Raw genomic sequence first — 9,989 nt, forward strand, 5'->3', positions numbered from 1 at the left:
TCTTGAGTGGGCATGTTGATTACTCACACGGTGGCCTGTGTCCATGTACCCAGTCTACCCTCTTTTCAACAGCTCGCGGGGCACTTCGCATGGCTACGCTGGCTGCTGCCGGCCTATCAGTGGAATGGCAGGCCCGATTACATCATGCATTCTTCCTGTGCTCTTAAGTGGAATACCCAGATAACCTCAGCACTACAACTCACTGTGTGTCAGAAATAAATGTGAAGGAACAGAACACAAATAGCTCTAACGTTGTAGATAGCTAAATATGGAAATGTTCGTCCTTTTTTGATATGGATGAGCACAATGCATGTCATCAAATTGAAACATTCAACAATGGAAAATGTAGCAGTGAAGATTGTTACACATTTCTCTGTGGTTAACATGTTCCCACGCAATCATTTTCATATTCATGTATTTCCTCATATGTCTACCATTTGTGTGTGGAGTTTTGAATAACGGTCAAGTCAGCGACTTGTCATGCAAACAATATAAACGCAGAGGTACTGTTTGTCACGTTGTATCATGATTGGAGACAGGCGTAGGAAAACGTAATAGGGGTTTTTACTTTCTCCACCCAAGCAAACGAGCGAGGTGTAAACCTCTAAATAATACACCGGACGAGACCCGCAAAACAAGTGCACAATAACACGTAGCACGAAAGCCGATACAACAGCACATGTACTCACACGACCAACGTACATGGTAACAATAACCGACAAGGACAATGGGGGACAGAGGGCACACACAGTAATCAGGGGGAATGGGAAGCAGGTGTGCGTAATGAGACAAGACAGTCCAGGGTTGGTGGTGATGAATCCAGTTCAGTGAGGCCGAGAAGGCCAGTTCAGTAGACCTCCGGAGATGGTGAATGGAATGAGCAGCAGTTCCTGTGGGGTCTTTGAATGTGGGTAATCCCAGGACAGAGGCAAACAATTCACAGAATGTTGAATTAGAGCCTATTAATAATTAGCAATCATTCAAACATTATGTTGGCTCGGTCTCACTCATGTCTCATCCATGCTACTACTCTCATTTTCCTATGAACAAAGTCTTATATTTGCTCTCCTTCCCTTTCAATGCCCAGCCCTTGTGCAACTTGTGGCTGCTATTTATGAATGAATGTAATGAAATGATAAGCATTGTAAGTACACTTCGCTTCGCATCATATTCTTCCATCATTCAAAGCCCTGGATCTTTATTTATTCCCTGTCTCAATGAACAGCAGGAGGAGGCAAATGTAACGGCAGATAGCGGTGCCGGCTGGAGAGGATATAATGATTCAGCTGTAAAGTGTAGACTGATACAGTCTTTGTGTGGAGAAAGACTGTTCTGTTTCCCATAGCTTTTACTGCCATGTAGGGTGCCTACATGATGACGTGCTCCACTGATGAAGAGAACAATAAAGAAAGGGTCAGACTTGAGTTATCTGTGTTATTGTGACCTCCATGAGCACAGCTCACACAGTATAATCCTAGTCACAGGGAGGGCACAGAGGGTAAATGTTATTGTGACCTCCATGAACACAGCTCACACAGTATAATCTTAGTCACAGGGAGGGCACGGAGGGTAAATGTTATTGTGACCTCCATGAACACAGCTCCTCCATGAACACAGCTCACACAGTATAATCCTAGTCACAGGGAGGGCACAGAGGGTAAATGTTATTGTGACCTCCATGAACACAGCTCACACAGTATAATCCTAGTCACAGGGAGGGCACAGAGGGTAAATGTTATTGTGACCTCCATGAACACAGCTCACACAGTATAATCCTAGTCATAGGAAGGTACGGAGGGTAAATGTTATTGTGACCTCCATGAACACAGCTCCTCCATGAGCACAGCTCACACAGTATAATCTTAGTCACAGGGAGGCACGGAGGGTAAATGTTATTGTGACCTCCATGAACACAGCTCCTCCATGAACACAGCTCACACAGTATAATCCTAGTCACAGGGAGGTACGGAGGGTAAATGTTATTGTGACCTCCATGAACACAGCTCACACAGTATAATCCTAGTCATAGGGAGGGCACGGAGGGTAAATGTTATTGTGACCTCCATGAACACAGCTCACACAGTATAATCCTAGTCATAGGGAGGGCACGGAGGGTAAATGTTATTGTGACCTCCATGAACACAGCTCACACAGTATAATCCTAGTCATAGGGAAGACACGGAGGGTAAATGTTATTGTGACCTCCATGAACACAGCTCACACAGTATAATCCTAGTCATAGGGAAGACACGGAGGGTAAATGTTATTGTGACCTCCATGAACACAGCTCACACAGTATAATCCTAGTCATAGGGAAGACACGGAGGGTAAATGTTATTGTGACCTCCATGAACACAGCTCCTCCATGAACACAGCTCACACAGTATAATCCTAGTCATAGGGAGGGCACGGAGGGTAAATGTTATTGTGACCTCCATGAACACAGCTCACTCAGTATAATCCTAGTCATAGGGAGGGCACGGAGGGTAAATGTTATTGATGAGAAAGACTCCTGGAGGCAAATCTCTGGCAATGAGAGGTCATGGAGGCGAAACAGACACAAGGGTCCTATTTGATGTTTTTTCACAGTGTTCATCTGGGATATGGACACATTTCTTGTTTAGGTTTCATTTCTATTTATGACACGTTTCCTATGGTCAAGAACTGCACTGTAAAAAATAAATCCTGGTGTTTTTACAATAACTTACTGGCAACCAATTACTTGTAAAAAAGAAAATTAACTTTGGTTTAACATTACATTACTGTACCTTTTTTTACAGTAACTTGCATGTAACTGGCTGCCAGTAAGTTACTGTAAAAACAACAGGATTTTTTACTATGTGAGTCATTCAGTACTGTAAACGTCTGGAGAGGACGGCACAGTGAGGAATGTTTACAATATATCATCAGTGCCAAGTCTCATTGGCTTATATTATGCAATAAAGATATAGAAAAGCCTGAGGTTCATGTATGCTCTGCACATAAATGGTCGATAGTGAAATGTTATGAAAATGTGCCATGTGTAAGAGACAGTGACGTGAACCACCTCAAACAGCCTTAAACTAGGTATAGTATCTTCACCAAGGACAATAAGAGAAAGTAAGCTAATGCTCTGAGTGTTTTACCTATTGGTATCATCTGTTCTTGTAGAATTGAACTGGCATTTCTGTTTTTTGTCCTTAAGGGTATCTTATCTACACTAAACAAACATTCAGACTAACATGCTCAAAGTAGTGTGAGAGTTAAATCCCTGGTTTGTACTTCAGCAATACACTAAGCTCTCTTTTTCCCTGTGACTCTGTAGCTTTAAATCCAGCTATATCTTACTCCTATTCCCTAGGCAAACAGCTTTTAGGGAGTTTTTTACCTTAAAAGGCCATGCCGAGTTGAGCTGTGGTTTCCTGTGGGAGGGCTTTCCTCTCTCCGCCTGTGCAACTGGGCGACTTGACCTGCCCCTCCTCCCCCCTTACATCCCTCTCTCTCTCTGGTTCTCCCTCCCTTTCCAGCGGCAAGTCCTGGCTCCTCCACTGTGCCACTCCCTCACACACAAATACACGTTCACTTCTGGTCTCTTTCTTGTTCCAGGCCGAGTAGAGCACAATCCCCACAAAGCCAGATATACACAGCGTATGTGTGGCTCAACGGGACGGTTCTCTGTGAGATTGTGCTGTCCCCACCACTCAAAGCTGACCTGACCTCTTACTTAACAGAGGTTAAATATACTTTAAGGCGTTCCTCCTATCTCTCATGCTGGTTTACATTTTTCACTAAATAACCCAAAAGTCAGAGCACAATGATTGCCTAATGGAGGATATTGTAGGTATGTCTAAACAATTTTACTGCCCACTACAACTACACAATCATGAGAGGCTGGGTTGAGGGTGGGGTGGAAGAGACAGTGAGAAATGAAACGAGAATGGGGAGAGCGACAGAGAGCGAGCGAGAGAGAGAGAGAGAGAGAGAGTACTCCAAGTAGTAGGTGCTCATTGAAACATTAAATCATCCTCAGCGCGTAACATCCTCTGTGAGAAGCATCCTGATTCCTCCTCAGACCAGACAATAATACATGACTCAGTCAGCTCATGTCCTTATAAGGTATACTTCCACATGCTGAAGATGACTCCTGCTTTACTGAGTACTGTGGAGAATTGCTACAGGTGTTGGTGTCATTACTCATCATTAGGTTGGATATGAGTACTTTATCATCCATGTTGAGGAAATGAACAAGTGTGTTGTGACACAGAAACATAGCCTTCTGAAAACAGTAGTCATACAATAAATAGTGTATTATCACATTTTAGTACTATAAAGGTTTTGGAATAGACCTGCATTCATGACACCACATAAATAAGGGAGAGATTAATAGTTCAACTCTCCTTCTCATCTAGGCTCAAAATCAAATCACATCAAATTGTATTGGTCACATACACGACTGGCAGATGTTAATGCGAGTGTAGCGAAATGCTTGTGCTTCTAGTTCCGACTATGAAGTAATATCTAACATGTAATCTAACAAATTCACAACAACTACTTTATACACACAAATACACACAAATGTAAAGGGATGAATAGAATATGTACATATAAATATATGGATGAGCGATGGCGTGCGGCAAAGGCAAGATGCAGTAGATGGTATAGAATAGAGTATATACATATGAGATGAGTAATGTAGGATATGTAAACATTATTAAAGTGGCGTTATTTAAAGTGACTAGTGATACCTTTATTAAGTCAATTTATTAAAGTGGCCAGAGATTTGAGTCTGTATGTAGGCAGCAGCCACTCGATGTTAGTGGTGGCTGTTTAACAGTCTGATGGCCTTGAGATAGAAGCTGTTTTTCAGTCTCTCAGTCCCAGCTTTGATGCACCTGTACTGACCTCAGCTTCTGGATGATAGTGGGGTGAACAGGCAGTGCCTCGGGTGGTTGTTGACCTCGATGATCTTTTTGGCCTTCCTGTGACATCGGGAGCTGTAGGTGTCCTGGAGGGCAGGTAGTTTGCCCCTGGTGATGTGTTGTGCAGACCGCACTACCCTCTGGAGAGCGTTGTGGTTGAGGGCGGTGCAATTGCCGTACCAGGCAGTGATACAGCCCGACAGGATGCTCTCGATTGGTCATCTGTAAAAGTTTGTGAGTGTTTTTTATGACAAGCCACATTTCTTCAGCCTCCTGTTTCACCTTCTTCACCACGCTGTCTGTGTGGGTGGACCATTTCAGTTTGTCCGTGATGTGTACGGCAAGGAACTTAAAACTTTCCACCTTCTCCACTACTGGGGGGGGGGGGGGGTACTCCCTCTGCTGTTTCCTGTAGTCCACGATCATCTTCTTTGTTTTGTTGACGTTGAGTGAGAGGTTATTTTCCTGACACGACACTCCGAGGGCCCTCACCTCCTCCCCGTAGGCCGTCTCATCGTTGTTGGTAATCAGGCCTACCACTGTAGTGTCGTCTGCAAACTTGATGATTGAGTTGGAGACGTGCATGGCCACGCAGTCATGGGTGAACAGGGAGTACAGGAGAGGGCTGAGAACGCACCCTTGTGGGGCCCCAGTGTTGAGGATCAGCGTGGTGGACATGTTGTTTCCTACCTTCACCACCTGGGGAAGGTAGGAATCTCTCTCTAGTCTCTTGCTCTATCCTTGATGTCAATGCTTCACGAGTGAGTGATCAGATGACTGTTTGTGTGCCTCCTGCTCATTATCACCCCATCTAAACTTGTACCACAGGTTTCTGCCCCAGAGTGCCTCAGGACAATTCTCAATTAACTATCTGGATTATTGTGTACTGATCAGAACAAATCAAAGAACATGTGGTCATGGAATAAACCTGCTGGACTTGTTCTTGTTATTTTGCTTCATAGAAACGATTGGCCGCAGGCCTACAGCCCATCTGGTTTCCAATGGGAAGTGTGCATTGTGAGGCAGTATAATGTGATGGTGACGTATTGAAATGGGATCCCACAGTCGTCACATGGTGACATGCACAGGGACAGGCTTTGTCCCCGAATAACTGAGACACACACAGGTGTGTGTCTGTATACGAGTGAGCGTCAGTGTTAATGTGTATGCGTGTATGTGTCTATGTACTGTCTGTGTTATTCTGCAAGCGTACCATGGTACAAAACGTGGTCCTCATGCCCTAGTGCTCAAGGGGACGTTCAGCGGTGAGCTCACGTCTGATTGGCTAAATGTGATCCAAACATCTGTGCATGGCCGGGGGGGTTGCATGACGTCATTCCAACAGGCACGAAGGCAGCAATGATAATCAGGGGAACATGTGCCCTTCTCACACAGGTGAGTGTGTGTGTGAGCGTGTTTGTGTGTGTTACAGAGGAGGAGGAGAACGTCATCATCACGGCTGGAAACAGAGACCAGGTGGTGCAGTGTCTAGGATGAGTCATAGTCAGAGAGTCTGAGACGGATTACAAGGTGATGAATGGAGCTGGAGGTGTACTTCAGGCCTGATTTAATTTCTTTGACTGGGAAAGAGTGAAAGTCATGACTACATGCTTTTTTATTCACCATAGTGATAAGGAATCAAATTGAGAACGAATGACTGTTTGAACAATTGAGAGAAGTGTAACTAATTCATGGTTGAAGCTATTAATAGTGGTGATTAACATGTTCATATAGATTTACCACTCATAAAATATAATAGGTATGGTAGGAATATGATTCCTTTCCTCTTAAGAGAGAAGAAGATCAGCAGATAAAAATTATTTAAAAAATGACGTTTAAGAGTTGTTGAGAGAGTCTGTGCAGATTCCTAATCCATGCCAGAATGAATATCCCTCACTTCCATTATAACTCTCCCCTTTCCTTACCCCTCTCATATGTTCCGCCTTACATACTTCAGACCAGTATAATTCATGGTTATAAATCAAAACTGTGCACTTATACTAGCCATTCAAACTCCGTTAGCAACGTATTTAATATTGGTCAAACTTATTTTGAAGCATTTCTGTGGCTTCTTTTCTGAAACAGAATGTGGGCCTGGAAATGTGGGAGAGAATATTAAAAGCACTAAATTATGCTCCAGAGTTTCTGTCTCAGAGGCTGAGAGAGGGAACATGCTGAAATATATAGAAGTATTTCTGATCTCTGGATCCAGAGTGTTCTGAGGCCCCATCAACCTATGTGGTGCCAGCTCCATAGAGCTGGTTGGGGCGAGGAGAGGGACGGAAGCTATACTGTTACATTGGTGCCATGACCTGGATCACTGGTTGCTGCGGAAAAGGAGGAGGTCAAAAGGAGAGTGAGTGTGGCCGATGTGAAATGGCTAGCTAGTTAGCGGTGGTGTGTGCTAATAGTGTTTCAATCGGTGACGTCACTCGCTCTGAGACCTAGAAGTAGTTGTTCCCCTTGCTCTGCAAGGGCCGTGGCTTTTGCGGCGCGATGGGTAATGATGCTTCGTGAGTGACTGTGGTTGATGTGTGCAGAGGGTCCCTGGTTCGAGCTCAGGTTGGGGCGAGGAGAGGGACGGAAGCTACACTGTTACACATGCAGAAATGCAATGTGAACAGAATAGCAGTGCAATGTCTTATTCTCAAAGGGAGAAAACGCCACAACAAAGAATCATGAAAACACTAGAAAAACAAGTAAATGTTCCTATTTGGATTCCTCATGTCTCATTCCTTAGTGGATGAGATTTGTTATAATAAGACCCTCTGCCCATCTTAGGGGGATACCTTTAATCACACTGGCTAACAGTTCTTACATACAATACAAATGTGTTGTTCTCTTTAAAGCCATATTATCATCATATTATCCTATCATCAAATGATCTTTGCCATGTATCAAATGCTTATGGACTTAGCAGGCTTTATCTGAACTACTTATGGCCCTACGATAAAGCTGTTAGCCTGGGTTAACGGTTGGGCGGGATGGTACATGGTGTGACATTTTTCCCTTCAGTTAGCTTTTCCTGGCCAACTCCCTTGGCACTGCTCAAGGGGAAATATGTATGATGGGTAGGGTTGCAAAATTACAGGAACTTTCAATAAATTCCCTGATTTTCCCGAAATCCCAGTTGGAGGATGATAGGACCCTAATGATGGGACTATGGCAGCTTTGCACCTCCGTGTCACCCAAATCATAGCAGCTGATGTGTCTGTAAACACTGATGTTCCATGAATCAGGTGAGTTGGGGCGGATAGGATGCCTTTGCCACTGACAACCCTAACATCTAACAGTGAAAGCACAGTGTTTAAAAATCCGATCAGGATCCTCGCTGGAAACTACGTGTAGGGCCAATCAATAAAGGCTGCCAGGAGGCCTCTTCCGACCCTTCTAAAACATTTACTATTGTGTAACATTCAACAAGTTGGAATATGAGTTTTTTTTCTTCCAGATCTTTAGGAATGAATAACTTACAGCTATGCTGTCTATACACAACGAGTGTGTGTACTAAAGAGACTTAACGAGTTTATAAAATGGCAGATATATTTTGTCTATGTGTCTTGCTTTGGATAAACATGCCAAGGAGAATATACACAGTGTTAACACTACTATTAGCTTAAAAATAACATTGTAATTAGTTGCGTAGGCTGTTGTTGTGGTGGTTTACCACAGCTAGACAGTTGTAGTGCAGCTGCTATGCTACTAAGCTGTGGACAGACAGACAGGCTGCAGGTCCAGGTTAAGGGGGGTACACCCCTACCCCCTGCACATCTCTCCACATACACCCCTATGAGAGAGAACCTCTCCACAGTTCTACCATTGTTCACAATGCCCTGGCTCTCTGTGAATTTTCACCCATCACTCATCAAACTCAAATATCAGGTTTACAGAAATCTGGGCAAAACTGTATCTTTCAGAGGTTGGTGTTTGGTAACAAAATGCTGAATTTTGCCTTCTATTTAATACTACAGTAGATGTATGTCAATCCTTAATTAGAATCATGTTTATCTTCCTGTTTTGATGGCAGCCATTATTCTCCATCAGGGTTGGGGAGTAACTGATTACATGTACTTTTTGGATTACTTTTAAATTCAGAAAGAATGAAAAAATACATTATGACACCTTTCTGTTTTCTCAATTACATTTAATTCAGCATTGAAAAAAGGCGCAAGTTTAAGTTTGTTCCACCTGAGCGAGTCTGACCACAAGTCAGAGACCACACAAAATCTATTTGATGGATCCTTTTTGTCTTCTAATGGAAAGTAATCTAACAGTAACTGAAAGTAATCCGATTACGTTACTGAGTTTTGGTCATCCAAAAATGACGTTACTGATTACATTTTTGGACAGGAAACTAGTAAATGTAATGGATTACATTTAGAAGGTAACCTATCCAACCCTGTACTCCATTCTCTCCCATCAACAGGACATCTGATCCCCTCATCCAAACCTCAAAACCCTGCCATTCCCACTAATATCAGCTTGGTGAGGGGAACGACGTCAATGCAACCTCATTAGATCTGTCCTTTGATGTATCTGGAGCTGCTAAGCATCCTGTATTAGTGGCTTAGGTGGCCCGTCCATCAATAGCCTACAGAAATCTTCACTAAGCAATCACAACTTGTTAACTCTCTCTCTTTCTTTCACTCTCTTTCTCTCGATCTCTCTCTCGCTCTGGCTCACTCATAACAGAGCCCAAACCTATTATTGAGCAGGACAAGAGGTGTGTTAAGCCTTGTACTGTATGTCAACACTTCCATCCACAGGGTTAAATGTGGAAACAGGCCTTGTGTTTCTCTCTCCTGTCTGATCGGTCTTTTTTTCCCAGTGAAAATATAGCAACCCAAATAAGGAGATTGGCTGAGGGCTGCTGTGTGATTGAGTGTGTACAGCGGGCCAAGACATTCTTTAGAAAGGCCTTGTATGAGTGGTTTGATTGGGTGGAGTGGGGTGGAGTGGAGTGGGGGGGTGGGGGTGGGTGTCTGGTGAGGTGAGGGGGACAGTGTGGTGAGTGCAGGGCGGGAGGGATGGAGGATGGAGAGGAGAGGGGGTCATCGGAGATTACACTCAGGTTTAGTTGGGCGTTTAAAG

This window comes from Salvelinus fontinalis, chromosome 14 (assembly GCF_029448725.1).
Source record: "Salvelinus fontinalis isolate EN_2023a chromosome 14, ASM2944872v1, whole genome shotgun sequence".
In the NCBI taxonomy this organism is placed as follows: Eukaryota; Metazoa; Chordata; class Actinopteri; order Salmoniformes; family Salmonidae; genus Salvelinus; species Salvelinus fontinalis.